Below are 16,896 nucleotides of genomic sequence, written 5' to 3'. Positions count from 1 at the left end.
TGGTTTTGGTGCTTCTGTGAATGAATTATTTTTTTCCTATTATATTTCTTTTGGAAATTAATATATTGTAAGACTTATTCTTACGTGCCACTTATCCAATTACTTTGCCAAACTCTATCACTAGTTCTACTAGCTATTAGTTTGATATTTTGGTAGTTATGCCAGAGGTGTACAAGAACACTATTGATTTTTACATGTTCTTTTTACACATTTTGCAGAAACTAATTAGTACAACCAGTTTGTATTATTTTTAACCCTTTTTTTGTGGTGAATGTATACCTCATTTATTTTTAATCCTTATTCTTTAAAAAAGTTCATATAATACTATAAAATAAAGCTAGCATTTTTAACTGCATTGAACTGGTTTTGAGATGATTATATCTCAAAACATATATATATATATATATAAATATATATATTAAAATTTTCCATTCACTTTCTAATCATTTCCTGTTTCTCATAATTACCACTGTAATTTAACACATGAATATGTTATTTTTTTAAGATTTTTTTATTTATTCATCCATGAGAGACACAGAGAGAGAGGCATAGACATAGGCAGAGGCAGAAGCAGACTCCTTGCAGGGAGCCCAATGTGGGACTTGATCCCGGGATTCCAGGATCATGCCCTGGGCCAAAGGCAGATGCTCGACCGCAGAGCCACCCAGGTGCCCCACATGAATGTCTTATTTAACAAAACATTTAATTTCTGTATGATCTCTGATTATTGGTGTCAAATTATATTAGGCTATTATCATAGAATATGATTCACTGCCAATTATTTGAACTATGATAACACTTCCTTTGTGATCTACTACATTATCGATTTAATTATTATTCTATGTATGCATTCATTTTTGGGGTACAGAATTCTGTATATATTTATTAGGTTGAGCTTCCTAAGTTTGCTGTTCAAAACCATATTCTAACTAATAGTTAATCTGCTTCAACTAGCATTCCTTGAAATCTTATACTAATATTATGGAGGTATCTTCTTTTTGTAATTGTGCCTGTTCTGCTGTAAATATTTCAAGTCTCTTAATTCTAAGTTGCAAATAAGCTCAATATTGTTAACATTTCTTAAGTGAGTTTTCCCTTTTGTCTTGTACATGGTATCCTTATTAATATTTTGCCTTAAATTCTATGCCATCTTATATTAATATTGCTGTGCTAGTTTTCTTATGGTTAGTATTCATATAATATAGCATTCCTCATCACTCTTACTAGCAACTTATAGCTATATTTTAAAAAATCCAATCTGTAATCTGTCCTCTAATAGGTGAGTTCAAGCCATTAACAGTATTTTAAGAACTAATATATTTGAATTTATTTGTACCATGCTATTTTGAGTTTATATTATATAGTTTCTAGCTCTTTGTTCTCTATACTGCATTCTTAATGAATTCCTTAAATTATTCTTCCAGTTTACTGGTTTTCTCTTTTATTCTAATGTGGAAATTACTTTTCAAATTTTAATAACTATGATTTTTATTTAAACATATAGAATTTGTTCTCTTTCATGCCTCGCCATTCTAAATTCTCTTCTTTTTTACAAATAATTCCTTGACATTTAAAAAACAGAAGTATTCTTTATCAATTTGAGAACCATAATTGCAGTATTCAAAGTCTTTATTGGAATACTTCATAAAATTAATTTAGGTTGGTATGAATGTGCCAATTCTTGATTAGGTTACCTGCATTTGGTGTTTGGTTTCTTTGTGTGCTTTAGAATTTTTGTTTGTCAACTCATTGTCACTTTTTTTCTCTGAGTTTATTTCTCCCTGTCTCGATCCTAATTTGTAGTTGTTTTCACTTGGCTTGTTGATCCTCACATGCAGAACAACCTAATCATATCATTAGATTTGGAGGCTCCTGCACCATGGGGATAATAGAAACATTGCAGAGTCTGTCAATTCCAAAGTCAGTTGGTTGTTTTTGTGCTACTGTCAGCAGGGAGTCTATATCTTTATTCTTCTTAGACTTACAGCTTGTTAAAGTTGCATTCTAGGTTTTAGTCTGTGTTTTCTCTTGAGAAGGGAGACCCACCTCCAATTGTTGGATTCAAATTGTGAACGTCATCAAATGTTGTTTGTATGTGTCACATCCCAGGAAATGGCAGGAGTGGGAACTGGAGGGAGAAAAATTCAGTCCAGCATATTAGCACGAAAGAGTATTAAAGAGGAAGGAAAAATATGCGTACTGCCTATCTCTGTTTTAATGATGTCCACTTAGGATTATCTCACAGTCATTTATTTTATTTATTTAAAAAAATTTTTTTTTAATTTATTTATGATAGTCACACAGAGAGAGAGAGAGAGGCAGAGACATAGGCAGAGGGAGAAGCAGGCTCCATGCACCGGGAGCCCGACATGGGATTCGATCCCGGGTCTCCAGGATCACACCCTGGGCCAAAGGCAGGCACTAAACCACTGCGCCACCCAGGGATCCCCCTCACAGTCATTTAATGAAATAGTTTACTCCTCAGAAAAGCTTTGTTTAGAAGGCTTGATCGATCAATGCCAGTTTGAACAATAGCAACAGATATTGGTTGGGATGCTGTATTTTATTTTCTTCGGTAGATGCTAAAAATTTAATTATGAATTTAGAATTTTATGTTTGTACTGAAATTAAAATAAAAAAATAAAATTAAAAAATGTTTAAAAAGAAGCTATGGGGATCATTGGGTGGCTCAGCATTTTAGCACCTGCCTTTGGCCCAGGGTGTGATCCTGGAGTCCCAGGATCGAGTTCTGCATCAGGCTCCCTGCATGAAGCCTGCTTCTCCCTCTGCCTGTGTCTCTGCCTCTCTCTCTCTCTCTCTGTCTCTCATGAATAAATAAATAAAGTCTTTTTTTAAAAAAAAGCTAGAGTTAGATCAGAGATGCTGTGAAATTGATTTTTCAAATATTTATGATTTATCCATAAATTATACTGCCACATATCTTTTTATGGAATTCAAAATATGTAGAGCTTATATTTGAACGTGATTATGCTAAAGAGAAAGAAATGATTTGTAAATAGACGTTCCTAGACATTTGCTAAAATGCTTGTTTCATTGTAATCCAAGGATTCCCTGGGGCTTGAAAGGTCTATGTCCAAATTCCTGATGGAATCAACCTTCTTTGTTATGAAATCCAGGTACATATACTTGAAGTAGTTGATATTTTCTCATATTCCTCACTCTTGTAGCAGAAAAACTGAAAGTGGCCTGAATAAGAGATCACAATCTCACTGAGAAACCTGAAACTCAGCTTTTGGATTTCTAGGCTTTTTCTTTTCCACTTCATTTTATATCACACTCTTTCTTCCTTCCTAACCTTTGCCACTATGATAATAATCTTTGCTGTTTTGAGATGATCTCAGATACTTATATATACATACATAGACATTTATATCATCTTGCAAGATTTCAAGATTGAGTCAAGGCAGGTTAGTGTTTGCCATGATCCCACTAAACTATGATGCTACAAAATATAAAATATACCTAATACTAAAATATAAAATGGTACCTAATATTGTATAGATTATTCTCATTAAATAACTAGAGAAAAGAAATAAAGTTATTTTAGTGCTGAAAACCAATTAGCCAGTGACTGACTTGGACTACTGTCATATTTCAGTTCCAAAAGGCATGACCAAAACACAGCAACATCAAAATACATTGGGACCACTCTGGTTATTTGTGTCACTCTCCTGAACCACATCGTGGCATGTGGCTGACCTAACAAGCTATCAAGTCTTGACAAGTGTAAAACCTCTTTTATCTTATTCAGGGAAAATGCCTACTATATATTTACTTTTCATTATAGGAAATACATCTTTATGTATTACCTCATCAAAAACATGCTTTAATATAACCTAGAAAATTGAGTATGGTTCCTCAGATACCAAAACAATTCTTGTATGGAGAAAGACTGAATTAAATTGGGATTTTACTAGCATATTGAGTAAACACTTCATCTTTGATATGTTAACGCTACCTGGGGACCTTGAGAGGTTTTTGCCTTCCAATTTATAAATTAGAATTCTGCTGGAGTTGTGACCAAGTATAGAGTTTTTGTTTTAAATATTCCTGCTCAGGACTTTCAAAGTATTTTGTCTACTATAAGAATAGTTTTTACATGTTTAGGTGAGTCAGTGGAAAGATGAGATTCAAAACACATAAGGTTAGGCGATCATTTTCCTATTATCATGAGAAAAAGTTGGTAACTCCATAGCTATTTCTGATATTGTTGCCAACCATAGCTGACTGTAACTATTTCCTGAAGCTAACAGATGTTATAGTTAGATGCTATAGAAAATTCGGAGTGTAACACACTGTGAAAGATTACCCTGATGACATCGGGAATGCCTTCCTGAGGAGCTGGCTCTTGGGCAGGTCCTTAAAGCCAGAACAGAATTTTGATAGGAGGTGAGAAAGTAAGAAGCATTTTTAGCCAAGATAGTTAATTTAACTCATTAAATACTTAGAACAAACTGTAGTAAGTAGAGTTAACTACTAATCAGCACTGCTAGGTGTTAGGCACTACCCTAAATATTTAACACAAATTATCTAAATTAATCTATTTGAAAACTTGAGGTAGATACTCTTACTATTTTCATTTTAAAGACGAAGCTCTGAGACACAGAGAGATCACTCAGCTAGTTAGTGGTAGAATCAGGATTCAATCCAGAGCAGCTGCTGACTCCAGGACCTACACGGCTGAAAACAAGGATCCTGGAGTCAACTGGCTGGCTTCAAATTCTGATTCCATCTACAGCACTTAGGTTACTGCCTGCCACCGGGTAAGTGCCTAATAAATGTTATTTATTTTAATTATGCTTATTGTTATTACTAATAAATTGCTATGTCATTGCTATTTCTCTGTGGCTATGTGCAAGTTATTCAGTGTACTGCAGATGATACAAATATGATAGATTGAAGGTCTCAGTCCTCAATGAACTTTCAGTTTTTTAGGAGCAATAGATATATGCCCCAGAGGTATAATATGCTTAGTATGGGAGAGATTAATTCCAACTGCAAGAGATTAAGGAAGGCCCCAGAGGTGGTTTTTGAGTAGAACATAGGATGGATAAGCTTGCAGTTGAAGAGATAAGAGGGAAGGCATCACAGGGTGAAAGGACAGGAAGCACAAAAGGCGGAACGTTTTAAAAACGTTCAGAGTGTTCTTGGAGAATAGCTTGGTTTGCACTTAGTTTGCACAAAGTGAGGGAAAGGCAGTGAGAAAAAAAAAAAGGCAAGAAAGCAGCCTTAAGTTTAGATTTCATGGAGCTCTGAAGAGGTCTTTAAACAAGTCAGTGATAGATCAAAGGCATTTTTGGAAGATTATTTTGGGAGCAGGGCATTAAGTGGAGGGCAGGAGGGCAGAGTTATTACTACAGGCATGAAAACCAATTCAGGCTTGTTGCCATAGTTCATTGTACCTTCATAATTCTAGTGGCACACTCCATCATTAATTTTTGTGTGTGCCTCTGGACAAGTCCCTTACTATTGTGATCCTCTGTTTCCTCATCTAAAAAATTCCTTAGGGATATGATCACCTGCTTTTAGAAGTCATGGATTCGCTGTGCTTGACTCTGTATTTAAAATTCTCACAAATAATTTTTGTTCATGATGATGATTGACAGATATGAATATCTTTCCTTTCTTAGCAAATTATTTTTAAAATTTCCATTCATTTGACACACTACTTACTACATTTTGATCATTATTTTTACCTTATTTGCAGTTCTTCTTGACTAATGGCCACATTTTATACTTCTATATCTAAACAAAAATTAGTATATCTTATAGGCTCAAAAATACTTATTTAGTTCATAATGACAATATGAAGTTCTATGCTTTTATGATTCTTTTCTGGTGAGTTTTAAAACTTATCACATTCAGTTTTTAGACAAATTTGATATATAAAATTAAAATGATTTGCTTTCTTATCACTGCTATTTAAACTAAAAAAAATTTATTATGTGTATTTTCATATTGTATCTTCAAAATCAGAATATATATTACACAAAAGAGTAGAAGAGGATTTTTTTCTCAAAATAAATATACAAACCCATACAGTATAGGGCAGTTCTATAAAGATGATTTTTAAGACTATGAAAAGTCTAAATATATATCCCAGGTCAAGACAGCTGACTTTAAGTTAAATGGCTTCTATTTGGGAACTTTTGTTGTGACTTTCACATATATTTTCACATAGATTTTTGGCTAGAGTAAAACATAGATCCCTTGATATTTGAAGACTGAATGTCCCCTAGATATCTTAAGATGCTACAGCAAACAAAGTCCTATTGGTCTGAGAAGCCACTAGAAGTAAATCTTAAAACTAATTATGGCTCTCATGCTGAGAGTTTCTTTAAGAGCCACTTTCCAATTTCTGTCAAACATTTGCAGTTCTAGTACAAATACATTTATTTTTCTTCAGAATTCACTTGCATTTCAACTTCAAGATAGTGTTTGCCTTTCATTGTGAAATAGGGGAAGGTTATGAAGAAGTTTACAAGGAATTAAAAAATTAACTCTTAAAATCCTATTTTAATTTTGCAAAAATCTGATGGATCCAGTTCTAACAATCATAGAGTTACACAACTATCTTACGGATTTGGAATGGTGTCATTGCCAATTTTGGCTTTGAATTTAAAAAAAATCAGTTTCTTAAAAATAAACTCTTGAAAGTGATTTTATTGCCAATATAAACCTTAGTGGAAAATTACCAAACTTCCTTGATTTTTTTGGTTACAGTAGTTTATTCCCCACAAAAAACAAACACAGCAGCAATGAATTCCCTATACTGTTCTCTGACCAACACAGCAGACGTATGATTGCCTGTGGATGATACACTTTCCCCAGTCAGGAGTTGCATGGAGATTTTTTACACTTAAGGTGTCTCCCTGGCTGACATCATGAAAGAAAAGGAAAAGGAAATCAGAAAAGGAAATGGTGTGGATTTAGTCCAATTTGTCTCTCAACTGCATATCTTCACATTTGTTCAAGGAGAAGAATCAGATCAATGGTAAGTCTGATGGGGCTATTTTTACCAATTAAAAAACTTGCTATTTAAGGATTATTTTAGAGTTAGGAAAATACCATATATAAAATAATTAGTTATAAGAATACAAAAATTGAATTTGCATTAGATTATCAAATACTAAGGTTCATTGTCACCATCTTAACTATATAATTCATGCAAAGCATCTCTTATAATCTCTATCATATTAACAACCTTAATGGAATGAAGGCTACAATTTAGAATTTACTAACATACCTAATAAAATGTGTAAGGTTAGTTTCATTAACTAGGTTTACATAATGCATTTTTCTTATGACAATCATACCTCTTACGATATTCAAGGATATATCCATTTAATACATTTTAAATGAATGACTCACTTTTTTTCTTGGTTCATTGTCACTTGACTGAACCCCATAGTTATATCCAATAAGAAGTAAGTTAAAAATGAAGTTTCTGTCAACTATTTTCCACTAGCAAACATAGTGACTCACCTTCCAAATAAAAGCATATCAACATGAAAGTTTCCCAAGGGTATATTCTAGGTCATAATCTTTATGTTAATGAATTCCTTACTGAATAGTAAATCGTAAGAATATATTACCTTATTCCTATAATACATTACCTGTCAGCAGGTAATTACCCATCAAAACCTAAACAGAGAGGAAGATTGCCCTGTGACACCAGTGACCCCTACAGGTAAAATTAGAAAAGAAGTACATTGCAATTGGACTAAAAGATACCCACTGCATATTAGAATGTAGCTAACTAATGCTAAAGCGTAGCACATATCAGTAACTCCCAATTACACTTGTTATTATTTTCTAATTGGCATCGGAAATTTTGCAATACGTAAAATAAATCAAGCATATATTTTCATATTTTAGCTATTATTGAACAAATTTACCTTATGCATATTACCCAGAGTTTCTAGAAAACTCTGTCCAGATAGGGCCTTTTAAAAGATATTTGAAGTTATTTGATTAAGGAGCTAGAATAGATCACAAATGGCCATCTGTTTTATAGCCTGCCTGATAGTTTCAATAACCAGCTAACTGGGTGCTTAAGACGTACAAAGTATTACACATGGTGTCTCAGGAACTCCCAGTGAGATAAGTAACATTATAGAAAAAGATAGTTGAGTGGCAATAAGTGGTAAAGTTGGGAAACATACTCCTAAACCCCTGCTCCTGGACACTATACCACAGGATGTAGGTAATGTTTAGGAAAGTTGACAAAATGGATACATGTACTTCAATCTCAATTTAATGGCATATATTTAATGCCTACTCATTTGTTTCATATGTATGGAGTGCTTATTTAATATATCATTACGGGCTGGGTCCTGAAGAGATATGAAAAATAGCCAACAATTAGCGTGGGGAATTTTTTAAAAGAACAATGTATCACATTAACGGTTTAAACAAATGCAGTTTTAACACTCTAATGGTAATAAAGAGAGTAGCCACCAATTCAACCATTTCATATATATAATTGAGTCATTATTTATAGTGCTTATATCAACATTACAATTCCCCAGAAACCTATGAGAGGTACGAATAATTTTTTATAGCTAAACATTTTTCATGATCTCCTATGTTGGATAGGGAGTTAGATTCTTTTAAATTTGGGCTTTGGAATTCGGTATTAAATTTATCTTCACCTTTTTAAAAAAGATTTTATTTATTCATTTTGAAAGAAAGGGCAAGCAGAGGAAGGGGCAGAAGGAGAAAGAAAATCTCAACCAGACTCCACGCTAAGTGCAGAGCCCGATGTGGGGCTTGATTCCACGACCCTGAGATCATGACCTGAGCAGAAATCAAGAGTTGGACAGTTAACAGACTGAGCCACCCAGGTGCTCCTATCTTTGCCTTTTATGTTCCCAATTAACCTATGTAAAATGTGAGGTACAAATAGGAGAATGATGGTTTTTGTTACTCTTGGAGGTATAATATGGTCAAATACTGTCTTTTTTGTTGTTTTTTTTCCCTAGAGAGTGCGTGTGTGCATGAGCAGGGGAAGGGCAGAGGGAGAGGGAGAGAGAATCTTAAGCAAGCTTCATGCCTAGCACTGAACCTGACTCAGAGCTCAGTCTCATGACCCTGAGATCCTGACCTAAGCCGAAATCAAGAGTCAGATACCTAACCGATTGAGCCACCGAGGCACCCCAAAATATTTTCTTTAAAAGGGCTTTCAGTTGGCAATAAAACTTCTAAAGTCTTAACTTTGTCACTCAAACATATAACAAAAAGCAAAAATAAAAACATAATATCCCATAGTTTGTATTATTTTGATTTACTCCATATAATAGTATGCAGATTGCCAAAACCAAGCACAATAAAAATGTACTAAGACTTCACAGGGAAACCAAGTATTTAATGACTATTCATTTTTTCCATAAACATTTAATGAACACCTAATATGTGCCAGGCTGAGACAGAAATTGGGTATATGGTGGTCAACAAAACAGCCATATTCTGCATTTACATAGCTTAACTGTCTAGAGGAAGACCTAGCATTTTCAGGTAAACAAATAAAGAAGGGTTTCAAGTGCTTCTAAGGAAATAAACAGAGCAGAAGGTGACATGAAGGAGAATGACATCGGGGAATCTAATAGTGTAAGCAAGGCAGGCAGCCATGAAGGAAAGTTCCAAATATAAACTGAGGCCTGAATAAATAGGAGGAACATCCATGGAAAAGCAGAGGGAACAGCATGAATGGAGGATCCTGGGAAGGAAAGAATCAGCTCGTGTTGAGAAACTAATCCCAAGCAAGCTAGGGTGATTGGGGTGTGGAGTATAATGAGCAGCAGCACAAAGGGACTAAGTTCAGAGCAGGATGCATCTTATGAACCATGATGGAGTCTGAGTCTCATTTAATGTGTCATAGGCCTCAGGTAGGGAGTAACAGAATCTTCTTTTGCTGCTATGTAGTGATAAATCACAGAGAGAGATGATCAGAATGAGAAGTCAAGAAAGGATATTTTAGTGGATAAAAGCTAGTCTCACCATTAGAACAGTCAATTATCTCCTCACATTCCTATAGATTGACAAGGACTTCCATTGTCTTAAAATATCAGTTGCCATATTAATGCTAAAATAAACAATTTCTGTAGATTACACTGAATTCAATATTGGTTATACCAGGTAAACACATGTATAGTCATACTGATAATGGCTACAAATGCTGAGTCTGTGCTCTACAATTAACTAAAATAAAATTATGTCCCTTTTAATTTAAAAAAAAAAAAAAAGGCAGAAAAAAATTTACCAGTCTTCAAAAAGATTAGTGGAGAAAAAAATCTTTCATGAGGTAAATTCAGGGTGATCCTCCCTGCCCTGTAATAAGCACAGGCCAAAATAAAATAGCAACAAGACAGTCTGTACATAATGCCAAACAACCAGTCAAGTCAGTGAGGAAAAATTACGTAAGCCAGTTATGTGGCTACAGGAGAATTCAGAAGCATGGGTTTTCTGCATTTAACACTTTATAAGAAGTAACTGACCTCACATAACTATAGTTACTCTGTTCATTTATATGTAAAATGGATAGAATAATGCAAGCAATGGGATTTAAGGGGAGTTGTATAAAAAGTGTCCTGCCCAGAGCCTGGCACATGGTAAGCGTTTGGTTTATAACCAGAGTTGGGGACCTAGCTGACGAGAATCAGCATCATAGGCAGATAGGTTAAGAGGTTTATGGGAGCTTGGCTGACTCATTAGCAGTTAGTTGATAAAAGAGAATAATTAATTTCAACTTATTTAAAAACCTTCATGAGGCAAATCATAAACTAGGAAACTCCATTCTTCAGTCTATAACTTTTAAAGTCTAACGAAATGAGAAGAATGCAGTAATTAGACTGAGAAGGTAAGAGAGTCAATGAAATTCAAACATGACCTTAAGTACTCCAAGCAATTTTGTTACTTACTGGAATGTGCTTCTCACCCTCTCTTCCATGTAAATATATCATCTGAAACATAGAAGGTTTAGGGAGAAAACAATAGAAAATTGTAAAGTTTGAACTGAAGTTTTCTCCTCTAGTTCATCAGACTGTGACCTCGTTTGGGAGGGTCTTTGCAGAAGTCATTATTAAAATGCAATCATACTGGAGCACGGTGGGCTCTCAATACAGTATGACTGGTGTCCTTGTAAGAAGAGGGGAATCCAGAGGCAGACACTCAGGTCAAAGGCGGTGACGTGACAGCAGAGGCAGAGGTGGGAGTGAGGGGCCTACACGCCAAGGCCTGCGAGCGAATGGCAGCTGCTGGAAGAGGCAAGGAAGGATTTCCCCCACAGATTTCAGAGGAAGAATGGCCAGGCCGGCACGCAAGTTTCCAACTTTTAGCCTCCAGAACCAGGAGACAATAAATTTGGGTTATTTTAAGCCACCCAGGTTGTAGTACTTTGTTACAACTGGAACAAGAAGCTAATACAAGAGTGTGGCGGCACGGAGGCCCAGCTGACTGTAGTCTTCACTCTAATTTTTACTCCATCGACACAAGAGAAGCTAAAGACCACGTGGCACGAGAGGCTACCAACAGCCCTGCATTCCCAACCTTAATTTTGATCTGGCCAACAGCTATGCCTTATCAAAAACCAAACAAAATCCAACAAAAAAAAACAAACAACCCCCCCACCCCCAAACACATTAATTATATCTTCTCTTCTGAGTCATTTGTGCCTTATTAAGTGACAGACAAATGTTTATCCCTGCCAGACCTCCAGAGCCTCCAGAGCCATGGAGAAATAAGGTCTATTCCCTTGACTTCATGCATCTTTAACAAGGGTGCCGTTGGGGTTGAACACCAGAAATCTCTTTTATTGGTGATGATGTACGTCACTAAAAGAACACAATCTGACTTTTTTTTTTTTCAGACCCAGGTACATGAAATCGAGCTTACAGTGCTGCAAGTTAGGAAAACCTTGTTTTTAAGGCTGTAAACTGCATATAACTTTGTGAATGTATTCATACGCATGGTATTAAAATAGCTTCTATGTGCCTAAAATCCTAGATTATAAAAATAGCACCCGGCTAAAAACTGGATTTTTTTTTTTTTTTTAGTTGCTGCTCTCCCTCTCTGTGACCATTATCATTTTCTGTGTCCTGTCTTTCCTGCACAGTCCTATTTGCCATCAGTCTTAATTCATTTTCACAAACAAATTAAGGCAGAGAGCCAGGTGAGGTAGGCAACTCTACTCGCTATCATTCACTTCCCTGTGCCTCTGTCAGAATCAATAAACACTCATTCAAAGGAGGGGGGTGGGGGGCTAAGCAACTCATTAATCCTCCCGCTCACTGCTTCCAAAATATGGGTGGCTTGTTAGGTGCCCTCTGAAATCCACAGTGCAACGTGTGGCTCTTGAGCACTGTTAAAGACCCAGCAATACAGCTGTAGAGCATGAGAAGAGGGACTTACCAGGCATAATTACACTGGAGTACGTGTGTTCCGTGGTGCATCAACTCACAGCTTTTTCCAAACATTTTTTCTTCATAGAGGATATAGTTGTAGGTTGTCTTTGTTCTCAGAGACTCTTCTAAGCCTGATGCCTCCCCATTGTTTAAACCTGTCCTTGAACACAAGCAACACTCTGGAAATTCCCAATTTTACACAGCACTTTTCCAAACACATAAAAAGAAAGTTTTCAAACTCAAAAGAGTGAATATTGGTTGCTGACTTATTTCGACTGAATACTGAAGGAGATGGTGTGCAGAAACTCCTTCCGCGATTCATGTGAGGAATGTGGACCTCAACACCATAGAAATTCACATGTAATACTGGGGGTTACAGACAAATACGGACTCTGAATGGATCTGTATGCTTAGGTTTCTCACTCTCCATGACCTTAAAGCTAGACGTGTGATATCTTGGGCTTACTCTTTGAAATCTTTCATTGCCTCCAGTTTGGGAGATTTTATTGTTATTCTTCATGGATTTTCTAACTCTAAGAGAAGTGATGTGAAAAATGACATCAGCCTGACCTCAGTAACCTCTACTTTATTTTATTTTATTTTTTTAGTTTGACTTGCCTAAAAGCCATTATAGCTGCTGTTTATTATTTCAAAACACCATTAATAATATGTGATTCATTTCCATGTAAATTTTTCTTGTAGAGAGCTTTGATTTAGAGCAATGTATGCATTAGGAGGAAAACATCGTATAATTATTTACTCAAAAAACAAGAGAGTGGAGGGTTGAAGAGAGCATATCCCATGAGATTTAAGACTGACAGATTCACAGCAAAAAACCTTTTGTCTGGAAAGTAAGAAAATGATCTTAAGAACTAAGCACAATATACCTCTCATCTTGTCAAAACCAAAGAAGATGCTTTACATGTGCAAAATGTCCAATTGTCTATTCTCATACACAACTAACTTGGAAATATATCTGACTTGGAACATAACCATATTGAAAGTAAAACCTGTAATCATAAACATGACACTTTTATAGATAAAAACGTAAAACCATTAGGTTTTTCAGAAGTAGGATTTTGCTGCTTCATACTTTCAAACATTTATTCTAGTGTTTTTTAACTTATTGATAAAGTACAACAAGGTGATAGTTTATCAGAGAGTACAGAGCATCAAAATCTTAGGGATAATAAAGATAAGAGCTACTGCCTTCTAAAGACTTCTAATACTCCAAGCATAGTACTAAGCTCTTTATTTAAATTGTTCCCTCTCAACATCACAATGAACCTATGGAGTTCACAGTATTATTTTCATTTAAAAAAATGAAGTATCTGAGAATCATCAAAGTTAACTAACTTGTCCAAGATGACATAATTGAAAAATGGCAGAGTTGCAGGTCACCTGCAGGTTTGTCTACCCTAAAGTAAGTGGGCTGTCTGCTGTGCCAAGTAGCTGTGCTGACCAGATATGAGGGATGACAAGTCTCTCACCAACTCATTGATCTCCCCAAATCAAAATTATTCCTCTCCCTTCTAATCCCTCTCTCCCTTTTCTCTTCCCTCCCTCTCTCCCTCTGTGTTCTCTCTTCTCTCTCTTTTCCTTTATTTCCATTCTACTCCAAAAAAAATGATTTGAAGGGGCATATAATGAAATATATATATATATATATATATAAATTTGAATATATAAAAATATATATAATGAAATATATATATAATAAAACCACTACAAGCCCCCCAAGATATCATATGTCTGCAACTTTCTGTTATATATAGGATTAAGAGTTACAACAGAAATCCTTTCGAAACACAATATTAACAAACAGTTCCAACACTTTATCCATTAATTTAGTGTTCACTCATTCAACATAATGCATTGAGCCTCTCTTATGTTCTAGGGATTGTGACAAGTCCAGGAATGGGAAGATGAGTGTATTACAGGTCTTTCCTTTGTGACAAATACTATATTACAGACAATACCCAGAGACTAATGGGTCATAGAGAATAAGGAAAGATTTTTTTAGGAAACAGAGGAGAAAGAGGTATTGGTATTCCTGTAAAAGGATGAGAAAAGGCTTGACGAGCTCTGGAACTAAAACACGTGATTATTCTAGGGAAGTGGTGAAATATAATATTCAAAATTGGAAGGTTTGTGAATAAAATACATGAGGTAAAATAAATAAACAATCTGAATGTGTACTAAGCCTTGTGTTATTTTTAAAAATATAATTTGGAACAATCTCCCACTTACAAAAAAGCACAAGTATGCAACAACAACAAAAAAACACATTTTTCCCTAAACCACTTGAGAGTACACTGCTAATATGACACCCCTTGTGAATTCTTTACTGTGTGTCTCCTACAAATAAAAACATTTTCGAACATAACCATAATACAATCTCAAAATTTAAAAATCGACATTGATACATTACTGTCATGTAAGTTTCAAACTCCATTCAAGTTTTCTCATGGTCTTGATAAAACTCTTTACAGAAAACACAACCAGTTCAGAAAACCACATGTTGCCATCTAGTCTTTTTGGTGCTCTTCATTCAGGAATGGTTCTTCTTGACTTTGACACTATAAAAAAATTATAGACCAGTTATTTTGTTAACTGTTCCTCAATTTGAGTGTCCGATGAATTCTCATTATTTGATTCAAGTTACTCATTTTCTGCAGGAATATCACAGAAGAGGGGCTGTACTTCCTCACTGCATCTTACCAGGCATGCAATTTCAATTTGTCCCTTTAATGATGATGACTTCGTTCACTCAGTTAAAATAGTGTATGTCAGACTTCATCACTGTTATATGCCTTCTTTTCTTTTTTTAAAATCTTATTATTATTTTTTTATTTGAGAGAAAGAGAGCACACCAGGGGGAAGGAGCAGAGGAGAGGGAGAAGCAGACTCCCTGCTGAACAGAGAGAGCCCAATGCAGGGTTCAATCCCAGAATTTTAGGATTATGACCCTTTTAAAGTTATGACACTCTACAGATTAAAAACCCACTAGGGTTAATAGGAATTACTTTTAAAAACATGAACATTTCTGGGGTGCCTGGGTAGCTTAGTCGGTAAAGTGACTCGTGATTTTTGGCTCAGGTCATGATCTCACAGGTCATGAGATCAAGCCCCCCTAAGCTTAAGATTCTCTCTCCTTCTTTCTCTGCCCCTCCCCCAATCACTCTCTCTATCTCTCTTTTAAAAAAGAAAAGAAAATTTCTTGGAGAGTTTAGTTAAAGTGTTATCAGTGTGTGACTGCCACACTTTAAAGATAACTATCTCCACTTTCACCCCCTTCATGTTTGTTTCTCTAACATCTAGCTAGGATTATCGGCGTTGGGTCAGAGAAAATAAAGATCATTTCAGTGAATGGTAGAACAGGCTCTGGGCAGTTCCAAGGCATCCAAAGTGTGCAGCAAGTTAATGTGGCTCTGGTGTCAGTATCAAAAGGTGAAATTTGTCAGGAAACAGAAGAGATCCTAAGAGGGCGAATGACAGTTGAGGAAGCTGCTTCATCACCATAAGATAACAGACAGTGGCTAGAGGTAAACAGGAGGTAAACTGGCTGTGGTAAGATTGGGACATTTCCACACACTCCAGTGGCCTCCCACAGCAGTTAAAATAAATCCAAACTCTTTACCAGGACCTATAAAGCTCGACAGGATCCGGCATTTGTTGATTTCTTCAGCCGCATCTCATACCACCACTTTCTTCTCAGCTCACTAAATTTCAGCCACATGGGCATTCTAGCTATTTCTTGAACAGGCTAAACTTATTCTTGCCTTAGGCCTTTGCACTTGGTGTTCCCTCTGCTAAGAACGCCCAGCCCCAGATCACCTGGTGTCTTTTCACATCATTCATGGCCCAGCTCAGATATCACCTCTCCAGAAAGGTCTTCCAATTTAAAATAGACACTCCCCACTTCCACCAGCCCCTCCTTCCCCACATTCTCTACCTCTTCACTTTGTTTATCCTCCCTAGCACTTATCACTTTCTGAAATTATCTTGTTTATTTATGTCCTGTTGCCTGCCTTTGCCCTGAGTCTCTAAGTGCTTGAGAGCAGAGACTTTGTCTTGTTAACTGTGTCCTCAGTTCCTAAAACCATGCCTGGCTTGTAGTAGGTATTCAATAAATGTATGTTGAATGAATAACTAAGCAAATGAGCTGCAGTGGTGGTGGAATAGGAATTAAGACAGAATGTCAGCTTGTTGGTCCGAGAGGGTGGAAGGCCTAGAAGTAGGGAAAAGCTATGATGTAGTAGATAATGTGTTCAGGATGGAATAAAAGCTTAAATTTGCCATTCTGTGACATGGGAAAGTTACTTACCCTTGCCGAATGTCGCTTTCCTCGGTTGTGAAATGAAGATAACTATTGTATTATGTTGAATTTAAAGATTCAGTTAGGTGAAATAATGAATATATAAATATATACATAAAGAGTACGGTGCAGAGAAGATGCCCAATAAATAGCAGA

At 35.8% G+C, this 16,896-nt stretch overlaps 2 long non-coding RNA genes across 2 annotated transcripts; one reads left to right on the top strand and one right to left on the bottom strand.

The window, feature by feature from the left end:
- Window positions 1–4,360: 4,360 nt before the first annotated feature.
- Window positions 4,361–9,491, top strand: LOC112670768 (uncharacterized). The gene is made up of 3 exons (XR_003143199.3): window positions 4,361–4,784; window positions 6,814–7,015; window positions 8,712–9,491. It is a non-coding gene; the product is annotated as an uncharacterized LOC112670768 (long non-coding RNA).
- Window positions 9,492–10,936: 1,445 nt separating this feature from the next.
- On the bottom strand, window positions 10,937–15,375 carry LOC125752439 (uncharacterized). Its single transcript, XR_007401949.1, has 3 exons — window positions 14,854–15,375; window positions 12,430–12,577; window positions 10,937–10,982 (listed from the first exon to the last, which is right to left on the bottom strand). It is a non-coding gene; the product is annotated as an uncharacterized LOC125752439 (long non-coding RNA).
- Window positions 15,376–16,896: the final 1,521 nt, after the last annotated feature.

This window comes from Canis lupus, chromosome 14, assembly GCF_003254725.2.
Source record: "Canis lupus dingo isolate Sandy chromosome 14, ASM325472v2, whole genome shotgun sequence".
Classification (NCBI taxonomy): domain Eukaryota; kingdom Metazoa; phylum Chordata; class Mammalia; order Carnivora; family Canidae; genus Canis; species Canis lupus.
This window is presented reverse-complemented; position numbering and strand designations above follow the sequence as displayed.